We start from the raw sequence: 14,557 nt of genomic DNA on the forward strand, positions 1-14,557 counted from the left end.
GGATACTGAAAGACAAATGGAGGGACACAGCTGGACACTCAAACCATAAGCACTGTTAGATTTTGTCAGAGACCACCTGGACTAAGTTACTGGGCAACAAAAGTAGAGACCGGCTGTGCAGAATTATGAGTTCTGGAATAATGTGAGAACATTCCCAGAGCGTGACTAAAGGGGCCACAACATGTACGGCAGAGCAGTAAAGGCCCACTGATGGAAGCCACGAGGCGTCAGGTCCAAGGCCAAGTCATAAAGTGATGGTACTTCCGTCAACTGGAAAACACACTCCAGAGCTCAGCTCAGTTGCTCATGGCAACAATAATTTAAAGAAGACTTTCAAATACTAAATTTTTCTAGCTCTAATTTCTACTAGCTGAGAAGTACAAAGGTGTCTTTCAACACTGCAGTCATTTAAAGACTTGGAGAACAAGGGGATAGTTTACTACATTCTCAAGGGAAGAAAATGAATTTCATATAATTTTGAAAAGGCTTAACTTTCATTGGGAAAGAACAGAAGAGATGCAGAGGTATAACTGAAACTTCCCAAGTGGAGCCTATTCCACCAGGGCAGCATCTTCTCCTGCAGAGGAAGACAGCAGCAGTTCTGCCTATAGCCAAAGGCTGATGGGGGAAGGGAGTCACCCAGCTCAGCTGCCCCATGAAGCAGAATTTTCAGAGCTTTGGGCTGAGGATCTCAGAGCCTCCATCCCACCTCCCAATTGGGCTGGGCAAGCATCTTGCTTCTTCCCCTGGCTGCACTTACTAGTGCTCCCTGAGAGACCTGATTAATGAATCACTTGTGCAGAAATCATCAAGTTCCATACATTTTATTGATGTTGTGATTTGTTTTTGATATGTGATCTTGCTATATAGCCCAGGCTGGCCTTAAACCTACGATCCTCCTGCCGTAACACCCCTTGTTCATGTGCCACCACACCGAACCTCAGCATGAGAATCCTGACATGAGTACTACGCTCAGAAAATACAAAACCAGAGCCTACAGACTTCCATGGCTGCTCTTGCTGCCACACGAATCACAGCGTCTTTAATGTGTAAGAGTTTGAAATAAATGCACCCCTACAATCCAAGAAGCAAGTCATATTCTACTCCTGAAAGACATTGCATTTGCTCTACAAGAAAGACTTTAAAAAGATATCAGGATAATAATAATAACAAAGATTCCAATAGCCAAGGTCACACATGTGAGTTTCCAGGTATAAAGAAAGTTGGGATAGCACAGAAAATTTCAATAAGGAAAGAGGAAGGGGATGGGGGGCAGACAGGGGCACTGGTGAGCTATACATATATTATTAGACATTCCAAAGGTAATTAATAGTTAATGAAAACAATTTAAAATAATTCAAAGAGAAACAACACACCCCAAACATTAGTTTTTTCAAGAGCCACAGTTTAGTGATTTTTCTGAGCTAGTATCCCACAGAAAGTTTGCCAAAGTTGTTTTTTTTTCCAAATTTAAGAATTATCTTTGGTTTAATTAGACAAAAATCTTTAACAACATAAAAATGAAGATAATTTATCTAAAAGTGGTCATTGTGTTCACTGAAGTCTTTTCTTCTATGTGTATGGGGTTTTTGTCTACATGTATGTCTGTGAGCCACTTGTATGCCTAGTGCCTACAGTGGCCAGAAGAGGGTTTAACTTCCCCTAGAACTAGAGGAACAGACAGTTGTGAGTTGCATTGGGGGTGCTGGGAACTGAACCCAGGTTCTCTGGAAGAACAATTAGTGTTCTTAACCACTGAGCAATCTCTCCAGCCCAAATTGTATAGGTCTTTAATTTTTAAATTTTATTGACTAACACTGGTAATAAGCTAAGTTTGATGTGGTATAAATAAGCAGAATCTAAAACAAACCACAAGAACTAAAACACACTCTGATTGCACACTGTGGACACAAAATACACTAAAAAGCACTGGACTACTATGTACTATGAAATAACTCACTGTTGGAGCCAAAGAGCCTAAAGCAACATTCCAAAACACGATCAGCAATGTTCAGATGCCAGTTCGAAATGCTTTTCTTTTTTAAAAATTTATTTTTATTTATTCATTTATTTTTCAAGACAGGCTGTCTCTGTGTAACAGCTCTGGTTGTGCTGGAACTCACTCTGTAGGTGAGGCTGGCCTCAAACTCACAAAGATCTCCTGCCTATGCTTCCCAAGTGCTGGGATTAAAGGTGTATGCCACCACCACCCAGTGCTTTCCACTTTTTGTATTGTACAAAGAATTTATTCAATATTTTTTTAATTTTACGTGCACTGGAGTTTTGGCTACACGTGTGTCTGTATGAGAGTGCTGGATGTCCTAAGCTGGAGCTACAGACAGTTGTGAGCTGCCACGTAGGTGCTAGTGATTGTTCGGGAAGAGCCGCTGGTGCTCCTAACTACTACTGAACAGCCATCTCTCCAGCACCCTCATTCAATATTGTTGTTTGTTTTTGTGTTTTGAGACAGGATTTCTCTGCGTAGCTCTGGCTGCCCTGGAACTCACTTTGTAGACCAGGCTGGCCTCAAGCTCACAGAAATCTTCTTGCCTCTGCCTCCCAAGTGCTAGGCTTAAAGGAGTGCACCACTACACCTGGCAAGATCATTCACTATTTTTCAAAGAATCATAATTCATAAGATGTAACCACTGAGTGGTGCTTAAGTGAGACCAAATGCTTTTCTTTTTAGGAGTTCCTGGAGGGAAGTAGAAAAGAACTTTTGTCTGCACTTAAGGGCGAGAGGAACACAAGGATGTCAGCTGACAGCCAGGGAGTCAAGTTCAACCAGGGACTGTGGGGATGGGGAGGGATAAGCCTCATGAGATATCTGCTGTCCTAAGGCCTAGAGCCACCGAAAGTCTACATCTCATCAAATGCCAACTGCAGACCATGTGACGCAGAAGCATTCTTCCTTGAACCCAGAACATGGAACAAACCACTCCCCCGTTCTGGTGCTGTTGGTGCTATTTATTTCTATTCATTAAACACAGATGCCTTCATCCAAACAATATATATATACGTGTGTGTGTGTGTGTGTGTGTGTGTGTGTGTGTGTGTGTGTGTGATAAAATGAGCAGAAACATAGCCCATCTATGTATATGGTAACTGATGTATGGGAAGAGTAGACAGCCCAGAAAGATAAAATGCAAACAGAATAGAAAGCAAATGGTGTACCTAGGCTGATTCAAAGTCTCCAAAATTACTCAGCATCCTGAACTGGGCTTTGCCTACCAAGACAAGCTCATGAGTCACCCTTTGGGGGTGGTAAAATATAGTACACTGGACTGAAAATAGATAGGAACATTCAATAATAAACCTACTTTCTTGATATTGTTATGTCATTAAAGAATTGTCATTTGGAGATGGGTCAAGTTATGCAATTCTTCCTTCCCCTCACACAGAGGCCGGAAGAAAATCAGCCAGGGTCAGTGCCGGGAGATAATGACACATCTGGCATGGGGTGCAGTCTCCTGAAGAAGACTGTTACTAAAGCGTGGGACTCTGCATGCACCTGTCATGAGGACCAGGGGAGACACTGGTTTATGGGAATCACTGAAAAAGAACTTCGTGACTCTTAAAGGATGTGGTAACAGCAATTAAAACACAGCCATTTAATGACGGCAGTCTCTCATCTCAGCTGGGACGGGGTCCTCTTACAAAGCACCGACAGTGTCCATTTGTGAAGAAAACCAATGGGCCATACGAAGATAATTCTGGTGACTTGGGCATCCCCTGAAGAATTGATGGTAAAGTCAGAAGGGTGTACAAGGAACTGACCGGCATCATTCCCGCAGAAAGATGACCCAAAATAAAGGTGTCTCACTGGTGAGCAAGGAGGGCTGTAATTTTTGATGATGGTGGGAATCTTCTAAACAGAACCTGGACCAGACATAAAGTTACACAGCTGTCCCCTCAATGCTTTCTTTTAAAAAAAAAAAAAAATATTTATTTATTATGTATACAATATTCTGTCTGTGTGTATGCCTGCAGGCCAGAAGAGGGCACCAGACCCCATTAGAGATGGTTGTGAGCCACCATGTAGTTGCTGGGAATTGAACTCAGGACCTTTGGAAGAGCAGGCAATGCTCTTAACCTCTGAGCCATCTCTCCAGCCCCCCTCAATGCTTTCTAAAGTTAGGCAGCACTGTCACAAGCAACAAGAATACAGTAAGGGGCTGAGTCAGTCGCCTAATTAGTGAGGCAAAACCCAGAAAATCCTGCTTGCCTCTCCACCACGTCAAGGAAAACAGTCCCGCAACAATTTTTAGAGACACTGGATAAAAAGATTTGTCTCACGGATCTCAAACTCCAAATGCCACCAGTACAATTTCTCCCCAGGAGTTCCAGGGTGGGTACTCACCGGGCAGCTGGGAACAACAGCAAGGGGCGTCTACCTGGTCAAACCCTGTGCGCAGGTCCCTGCAAAGAAAGCAGCCACAGACAAAGCAAAAGTCAGTGTGAGGTTCCTTCAGAGTTCTCACATAGGTAAACAGCCTTTGGTTTCACAATCAGAATCCAGTTCATATTTCTTAAAGCACATCAGGAGGCTGCATTAAATTACTAACGACAGTAGATCTAGAAAATAAAGGTTTCAAGTGATCAAGTCAGAAACAGTCACTGCTACATGCTGCATGGTTTTCCACATGCTTTGCAATGGTCCTATCTCCCACCAAGCCCTTAATTTAGTAAACTAATTAAGCAGCAATTGAACAACAGAGCTATCAAAGATCTTCGCAAATAATTGGATTGTCTTTTCCTGATTAATAGGAAAATGACCTCAGATGACCTGTAACTGCAAGGAACCTTTCAACTGTCCTTGGATGAACTGTCATTGGAAGAAATGTTACCAGGTACTACAGTGCTGAGCGGAACAGATTTGCAGGGGAACTGTATTTACAGATTTACAGTGAACTGCACCTAGAAGCAAAGAGCCCACTTTCTCTGCTCCCACATTTTCTTTATTGATAGGCTGTTTCCATCAAGCCCTGGTTTGATGCTCGGGTTTTGGTTCAGCTAGAGTTTAATATTAAGACCTTTCCAGTTTGTAGCAGGAAAATTCCAGGTCGTATCAGAAGCACGTGGGAGTAAGAGGAACTCCTGGGCACATGGGAGGCTGGTAGAGGAATAAAAACAACGGTGTCTATGACAGTTTGAATTTGAAGTCTTGGCCATCACCTTCTGTGGATGGATGGAATGTCTACAGCATGGCAGGAAGGGACGGCAATACAGAAACAAATCTAGAAAAACAGCTGTGACTATAAACCCACAGATCACAGGATTCGGTTCAGGAGGGTGAAACAGCGTAGTGCACTTGTGACCCCACTTTGTTTAAATAAACGTCCCCCGTCTATATGCAAATGCCTGGACATGAGCATTATCTGAACCCATGACAAGAACCTGAACCTGAAAAAGTGGAATGGAAGGGAAAGTAAAGAAAGGGGGAGAAGGGGGGAGACAGGGGAATGAGCCTTTGCTTTAAATCTAATACTAAACTACTGTATGTTATTTTTACCAGAAGACATACTGCTTTTAAAGGTGAAATTTGCAAACTATGGAATTCACCCCAAACTATACATGGAAACATTCCATTCGGATATAATGCATAGAATTTTAGAATGTGGAGCATTGTATGCATCGAATTTATTGACTCAGTGAATATCCACTAGAAGCCATACTGTAAGGATGAATTGAATCATGGCTAGCTTCATGTCAGCTTGACACAAACTGGAATCATTTGGGAGGAGGAAACCTCACGTGAGAAAATACCCTCACCAGATCACCTTATGGGAAAGACTGTGGTGCGTTTTCTTGATTGATAATAGATGTGGAAAGACCCAGCTCTCTGTGAGTGGTGGCTCACTGGGTGCTATAAGAAAACAAGCTGAGCAAGACATGGAGAGCAAAAGAAGAACCCTTCCATGGCCTCAGCATCAGTTCTTGCCTCCAGGTTCCTTTCCTGGGTGCCTGGGCAACTGAGTGATGCACTGTGACGTGGAAGGGGAAGCAACATAAACCCTTTCCTACCCAAGTTGTTTAGGGTCATGGTGTCTTAGCACAACAATGGAAGCCCTAACTAAAGTAAAGACACAGAACTCACACAGAAATTCCAAAATGGTGTGCTATGACTATTCCGATTTTGTACAACAAAACTACGAAGAAGAAATACTAAAGCCTCCCACAGATGCCAGGGTTTAGACAACACTGGCTATGCTGATACATGGCACCAGGATCAGGGTTAAGCTTGATGGTACTACCTCCTTTATGGAACGTATTGACACTAGACTGTAGCTGCCAGGAGGATGCGGATTATGTGTGTACTGAAAAGCACCGTCTGGATCCCTTGCACTTAGCACAGGCTCTGGCATTTAAAAGGAGCTCAGGGGCAGGAGGGAGGAACCTCTGTTGAATGAAATAAATAATGAAGTGGTCCACCCAGAGCTCAGACACTAAACTTCATAACTCTCTTCCGCTTCTTGGGACTATGAAACAAGCCCAGGTCCTAGGAAGCTCATCAGTTAATTTCCCTGCCAGATCTATCATTCTGTAAACAAAGACTAACAGACTAGACATGCAGTTTCCCACCTTTCCTCTGTTTCCCCTGGGACCTCAGCACAGCAGGCATCCCATGGGAAAAGCATTGTCTTAAATACCTTACAGACCAGCTCATTGCAGCCGTTCCGATACTGGCATACGATGACCGTGTTATGGTCTGGGAGTGATAGCCCAATGGTCGGCTTTCTTGTTCAGGGAGTATAAATCTGGGTACTGAAGGGCTAAATGTGGTCTCTAGAAAAGGAAGTGCTGTCAATGTGGTGGTGGGGTGGGGGGGCAGAGGAACAGATATCAGCACTGTCTGTGTGCCCTCACTCTGTGGTTCAGTCTTTCAAAAGGGAAAAAATATGTTTTCCTATAATGTAAGAAGTAAATTAATAGTTAAACAAAATGCCCAAATCTCAATATCGTAATGATTCTAATAGAACAAAACTTGATATACATCAAATACTTAATGAGAAGTAACCAAAACAAGGAGACTCACGGGAAGAACAAGGAAGGTGGCCTACTACCTAACACCACATACCAGACACTAAGTCCGTCACAGACAGAAAACTACAGCCCCTTCCTACTGCTTACCTCCAGGTCCCCACTCTCCTGGACCCTTGTGCCAAGTCCACTTCATCACTGAACACTGGAATTAGAGATCTCCAAATGCAGGTTTATGTCTTCAGCAAGGTTTATGAGCATAAAGGAAGGGAGATTCTGCCTTCCCACTCCGCCTATCCTGTTGCCACCATGTAACAAATGCCTACCCAGAGAGCCTCTAGCCTTCCAAATGTCCCTCCTGAAGTCTAAAACCACCAGTCTGAGGAAACCTCCTAAATGCTACAAAGAAGTGTAATAGCCCCTGCATCAGCCATTGGCAGTGGCTAAGCACACTGAAGTATGAAACTGGGGATTCTTCGTAGGGGCTGTGGGAGGCATTTCATGGATGTTTGTTCTTTGTAACTTGAAATCATTCTAGGAGCTTCGTATCAGCAACATAGATTATTTTTTTGGCAGATTTCCTTCATGTATTCATTTTCTTTGGCTTCTTACCAAATTTTCACAAACAGAGTGACTTAAAACACATTTATTAGTTCCTGGTTTGGTCAGTCAGAAGTTGGCACACCATTATAGGGCTATGTGTTTGGTGTCTAACTAAGTTGGTATCCTGCTTCCTTCCTTTCCAGAGACTCTGACCAGTAATCTAATCTGCCTCTCTCTCTCTCTCTCTCTCTCTCTCTCTCTCTCTCTCTCTCTCTCTCTCTCTCTGTGTGTGTGTGTGTGTGTGTGTGTGTGCTCTGAAACCAATGGGCCAAGACATACTCCCCAAGTCTGTGAGTCAAGGGTGAGTCAAGGGTATAGAATTACAGCTCTGCACCTATGCCTGCCATACATCTACTATCTGTGTACCTCAAGCTATGGTAGAAAGTGACATCACAAGGAAAGGTACCTGGCTGTCTTAGTTAGGGTTATTATTGCTGTCATGAAACACCATGACCAAAAGCAGTTTGGGGTGGGTGGGGAGATTATTTCTTTCAGAGTTCCACATGACAGAGCGTGGGCAGGAACTCATGCAGGGCAGAAACCTGGAGGCAGGAGCTGATGCAAATGCCAACCACGGCGGGGTGCTGCTTCCTGGCTTGTTCTCTGCAGCTTGCTCAGCCTGCTTCCTTACAGAACCCAGGATCACCAGCCCAGACACATCACCACCTAATAAATGGGCAGGGCCCTTTCCCGCTGAACACAGATAAACTGTTTAAAGTTGAAGCCGGGTCTGATCTTTAACCATCTTCCCATTCCTCTCCCAGGAATGACGCCAACCCGAAGAATACACTAATGTACCAAGTTCTAAACCTATATAAGACATTGCTCTCCTTTATCTTAGATGTTAAGAAATTAGACGCCAAGATAATTGACATTCCTTCAGAGAAGCATGTGAACACATACAAAAAGATAAAGAAAACAACACAAAAATACAAAGGAAAGAAGACATCCAGAAGACGTGTGCAGAGAGGAATATATATTTGTTTTATTAACACATAGAGTCCAAAGAACAACATGAGCTTTTTTTTAATTAAATGAGATTATAAACTAATTCAGCTACTCTTTCATTCAACTAAGCTGGTGAGTGGAAATTTCACAGAGGCAACAGATATGCCACTACAACAATAAAGTCAAAGTATAAAAGTGTTTAAAAATATGTTTCACATATCCATTAGCCCTTAGCATGTTGAGTGTTTAAAATATACTTTTTCTATTTCATTTTATGTGTGAGAGTACATTCAGGAGCCCTTGGAGGTTAGATTAGACTTTGACTATCTTGACACTGGAGTTGTAGACAGTTGAGAGCTGATACGTAGGTGCTGGGAACTGAACCTGCATCCTGTGGAAATGAAGCAACTGCTTTTAACTACTGAGCTATCTCTCCTAACTTTGCTTCAAATTTGCTTCAAATCCTCATCCATTATGGCCTCCGGCAGAATGGACAAACTGTAAATAAATGAACACAGTAAAATCTAGCCGTGCAGGAAGGCAGAAAAGCCTTTGGGTTCCTTTGCCATTACAGAAAAGATCATGGACCTCCTTAAGGCACAGACAAAGAAGACGCCCAGTTCAGTAATCTCAAACCTTTTTCCATTCATCACACCCAGCCCCAGTGAGAACAGCATGGCTGGGTACCACAGACGCCAAGGAAGCTCACCAACCTCAGCAGCTCAGAGGTAGCACTGAGTCACCACAGGATCCGTGAAGAGAAGCACAACATTAAATCAGAACATTTGCATTCAAGGTGGATGTGCTCTGGGTGACTCACTTCGCCCCTAGGCTAGGCAAGTCAGTGTGTCAGGTGGCATTGACTCAGGGACAGTAACCAAGGACCGTTAGCATCCAGAGGCCCTCTGCACACAGGTAGTGAGAGCTAGAACTATACATTAGTTGGGCATCTTCAGTTTCTACTCTAATCTCAGTTCCTGTGTTTCATTGGCTATTAGTAGAAATCCGAGAAACACGAGTTTATTTTGTCAGAGAGCTCTCGCTTTCACCTGATGTATTGTGCTATTGCTTTTTTGTGGCTTGAGTTTTCACGGGGTCTCTAGCTATATAATTTGACTTCAAATCTCATGCAATGCAGCCCAGCATTCACGTCTGTCTGAGGTGACATATAAATGAAGCGTTCCTGCTTCCCGTGATCCTCAGTGAACCCCACAGAGGATTCCAGCAGGGTCTCAGTTTCACAAGCATGGATGCTTGCCAACCCAGGTAATTATTCTCTGCCTACCTAATTTCCCCAGGCAATTTTAATTGAAAATGGTATTATCTTTTATCCGTTGCTCAGTTCTAATCTGCTCTGCAGCGTCCCTGTGTCCTGTTTCTTGCTTCCACCATAAGCTCACTGAGCTGATCTCTTTTTGAAGCTTGAGTAAAAAAAAAAAAAAAAAAAAAAAAAAAAAAAAAAAAAAAAAAAAAAACAGTTTCTTAAGTTCCCAAGGGCGAGGGGGGGAGATTCTATGATATATATGAGCCATTTAATTAGTCTCAAAATATTCTGCTGAATACCACTGGCATGCGGTATAAAATATCCCTCCCTTCCTGCTAACCTTATGAAATTTCTTTTGGACAGAAACCTAAAGCTTTTCTTTCTGAAACACACACACATAAATACACAGAGAGAGAGAGAGGCTAGAGATAGAGATTGGGAAGGACACTGGCACGATTTTATTCTCTTAAAATGATTGTCAAAGCCCTATTCATCTCCAGATAACCTGCTTAGCAATTAGCAAAACAAAAACATACCACTTAGAATAGGAATGCCGGAACAACATTGAAAGCTGCAATAGAAACATGCATTTTGGATGGCTTCCAATGGCCATGTTCTGAAACCAGCGCTGTCCAACCGACCCAGGGAAGACCACAAAGGCAAGTAACATATGCAATGTTAAGCTTTCCAACATCACCATACAAATATACAAAGAAGATGGAATACCACTCAGTGTTAAAACAAAGAGATGTTGAATAGCAACAACTAGGGTGAAGGCTAGGGGGTGATGCAAGAGAAGCTAACCACATCATATAACTCCATGTATAGGACAAACTTGAAATAACCTCAAAAGAATATACATTATATAATTCCATGTATATGACAAACTTGAAATAACGTAAATTATACAGATAAAGCACAAATTAGTAGTTCTTCTTGAGAAAGAGAAGAGAGAGAAGGAGCTGGCCACTGACCCTAGGAAATGACAGCACCAGAGACCTACACAACGGAAGTCCTCAGGGCTCTGTCTGTATTGGTAGCCCAGGGATCTGCACAGGTGCTTCAGCTATACTGAATACACGCACATAAAACTGTGAAATCTGATGAGCTCTAACAATTCTATAAATTTCACAATTGCGATTCTGTTCTGTGATTTTTAAGGCTATCACCAACGGGGGGAACTGGAAAAGACTGGGAAGACAAGATGAAGGCCGAAGCTCCATGATGAAGCACTTGCTTTGCACACTCAAGGCACGCTCAAAGTCTGAGGTTTAACCTCCAGTCATGCAAAACAACAAAGGCTAAAGAAAACGAGTTCAATTTCTAGAACATATTATATTTAAGCCACTAGCTGCCAAATATTTTCACATAGTCAGTGCACATGGAACTGATGTAAAAATGAAGACAGTTTACTGTTGGTTTTGAGGCACTCCAAGCTTTTGGACTTTATGTGCTATCTCTCAGTTCAAATTACCCATATTTGGAATGATCAATGATCACATGCGACTTGGCTTCCAGTACTGAGCAGCAGGGCACCCACTCCTCAAAGCCCTCCAGTGGCACATCATCTGTCCCATGACACATCTTTCTTTCTGGAAGTCTCTTGCAGAAACACTTCATGATGAAAACCTTAAAGCCTGGATAGTCACCAGAAAGTGTGATGACGTCCAAGAGACTAACACGGGTAGTGTCAACTTTAATCTGCAATCTGCACTGGATTGCAGTTTTGGTGCTTTATTTTTTGTTTTTTTTTTTCTTTTTTTGGGGGGGGGTTCTTTTAAAGGGAGCTAATTTCTAGTCTCTTTAGAAACATCACACTAGTAGAGTTTCAGGAACTACGGTATGTTAGCTGGGATCAACGACTGTAATTTTTAACTTGCCAAGCCTCTGTCACTGTGTCGAGCCTTTCCCCTTGCTCTCCCATTCTCCCCCCCCCCCCCCCGTCCCCCGTCCCCACTGTAGTGCCCAAAGATAGGAATTACTGACACAAAAGAGCCTCGGAACTGACACAGTCACTGGGGAGAAAGAAACAAGGGATCAAGTATATGATAGAAGCTCTGAAAAATATATAGAATTAGGCCAAATCTCCTGGGAGCTGAAAAGTAAAACAGGAAGCAACCAGGTCTGAGCAGAAGCTCCAGGGCTCAATCTCAAATGACCAGAGTACTCACCATCCCCCTGGCAAGAGAGAATGGAATGAGAAAACATTATTCCCAAACAGAGCCTTGGGGAGCAGAAAGAGAAAGGGTTTGGGAGTCAGAATGAGCTATCTCTGAGAATACAAGTCAATTAACCTCTCCTGGATCTAGTTTCCTTGTTTGCAAAGCAGCAAAATTATCTCCCAAACTCATTGTTGTAAAGTTAAGTGGAATAGTACACAAGACAGGCCTATCACCTGCCTGCAGCCTGGAGTGGGCATTCGAATTCGATTACAGTCCTCCCCCACTCCTTTATTTCTGCTGTCAAATCACTATGAGAACGGAGAAAATGATATGTGTAAATTAAACTAAGAAGAGTAACACGGGAAACTCAAGAGCTATTGCTCCAGAAAAGTGCCAGAGAGAAAGAACCGTTTCACTGCTGCCTGTAGTGATTCCCCTCTAACAGGCTGCTAGGAAACGGGTTTCAGCATCAATCTAAGTTTACGGATTCTTCAGTCAGGGGCAGAGTGGAAGCAGATGAAACACCTGAGGATATGATACAAAATCAGCTAGAAACACAGGAAATACAAAATCATGGCCTCGAGATTCTTCATGGGCACATTCTTCACAAGCAAAAAAATGTCTTCCATCCTGAGAGAAATATAGAGTATGGCAGAACTTATACCAGGTATTTTTTTTCCCTATTTAAACTTGGATTGGTATTTATATGATTTGTTTGGCTTTGCTTTTTTTGCCACACACTCTTGGTCAACCATCTGCGTCATGAGAAAGTGTATCATGAGTTCCTCCATTGCATCCCAGTGATAATTTGTTTTTTTATTGATGCACGTGACTACTTTAAACTTCTCAAAGCCGAGAACAGAGCTAGTACTATGAGACCATCAAAACAGGTACCATACTGAAAAGAAGGGCCTAAAGGTGTAAATAGATAGCAGTCAGTTCTTATTTTGTTCCCTATCCACCATGTTGGTCTAGGTAGGAACTTAAGTAGCTGGTTTAGGTATGATTCAAACATATAAAGGCCCTAGTGTTTATTAGCATCATTTCTGCTGATAGAAACTGGTCAGGTTCAGGTGATATAAAAGAGCTTCTAGGACAGCATGGGAAGGATCCCATTGCTGCTGCTTCTGACACAAACCAAGCAGCCCAAGATGCTACAAGTAATACCTGAAGCAGGATAAAGTCACTATAGGAAACCACAGCAACTGAAACCAAATGAAAGGGAGAAGCACTTAGATGTTCTCATCCACAAGGGACATTCAGGGCTCACCAAAGTCTAGATTCTGAAGAAGAGTTTTAATGATAAAGATAATAAATTCAAGAAAATTATTATTGTGTATTCATGTGATAAAATTCATTCTTTCTAGTATAGTTCTGCAGTTTTTATCAAATATATATAACTCATATAGCATTCAACTAAGTAATAAAACAATTCCTCTCCTGCCCAAACAACTTCATGTTGCTCCTTTGTGTCCCGTCCACCGCCCTAATTTCCACACAACCATTCAATTGCTGTCTCTTCCTGATGTAAATCCGTCGAGACAAATTCAAGGATCTTTCACCCTGCACAACACACTGGTAAGTGATGAATAAGAGAATGTATTCATCAACAGTTGATTCTTCTGCAAAGTAGATAACTCACTGCATTGTATAAAGAAGAGCTTGTTTTTTTTTTTATTCATTTCTTTATCCAAAGATATCTAAGGCGTTCATACTTTCTGATGCTCATAAAGCAACTAATACGAATTTAAGTGAAAGGTTTGGGGATAAACACATATCCATTGCATTTAAATAAATACCCATAAATGGCTCTTCTGGATTAGATGCCCAGATGTTTAACCACTTAAATATTTTCCAAAGTATTTGTACTATTTTGAATCCCCAACAATGTGTTCTGTATTGATGTGGGAGTGATTTCTTTCTAATCTGTTGCTTTCATTGGTTAATTAATAAAGAAACTGCCTAGGCCCATTTGATAGGCCAACCCTTAGGTGGGTGGAGTAGACAGAACAGAATGCTGGGAGAAAGAAGCCGAGTCAGTGAGTAGCCATGATTCTCCCGCCTGACACAGACGCAGGTTAAAATCCTCCCTGGTAAACCACCAGATCGTGGTGCTACACAGAATATTAGAAATGGGTTAGATCAATATGTAAGAGCTAGCCAATAAGAGGCTGGAACTAATGGGCCAGGCAGTGTTTAAAAGAATACAGTTTCCGTGTAATTATTTCAGGGCATAAGCTAGCCATGCGGGCTGCTGGGTGCCGGGGACACAGCCCCGCTGCTCCATCAACAAAGTGGCACCCAACATGCTAGTGAACTCCACGTAAAACCTGAGAGGGCTTAAAAAGGAGAGAGAGAGAATTTAAGACAGCTTTTTGCTGTTTGTGGGTTACTTACCGCAAAGAAATTTTCCTGACTCATCAGCAGGAAAAAACTGGCTGTTTTAAAATGCCAGCTTTCTGGGCTGTGCCACCATCGCAATCTCTGTCTGGCTCCTGCGGGAGACAGAGCTTTTGAACGAAGCATTTGGAGTAAAGTGCTACGGCTTGCTTGATGGCAATGTGGACTGCTGTGTGCCTGGAACTGTGTGTGGCTTAGG

At 42.5% G+C, this 14,557-nt stretch overlaps 1 protein-coding gene across 7 annotated transcripts in view; it reads right to left on the reverse strand.

Annotated features, from left to right (window-relative positions):
• Window positions 1-14,557, reverse strand: part of Plcb4 (phospholipase C beta 4) — a 371,211-nt gene that overhangs the window by 215,298 nt on the left and 141,356 nt on the right. For all 7 annotated transcript variants that reach the window (XM_057780480.1, XM_057780478.1, XM_057780479.1 and 4 more), the window contains one exon: window positions 4,361-4,419. The gene's annotated coding sequence lies outside the window, so the exon portion shown is untranslated. The remainder of the gene's footprint in view (window positions 1-4,360; window positions 4,420-14,557) is intronic.

The sequence above is a fragment of the Chionomys nivalis genome, chromosome 9 (assembly GCF_950005125.1).
Source record: "Chionomys nivalis chromosome 9, mChiNiv1.1, whole genome shotgun sequence".
In the NCBI taxonomy this organism is placed as follows: Eukaryota; Metazoa; Chordata; class Mammalia; order Rodentia; family Cricetidae; genus Chionomys; species Chionomys nivalis.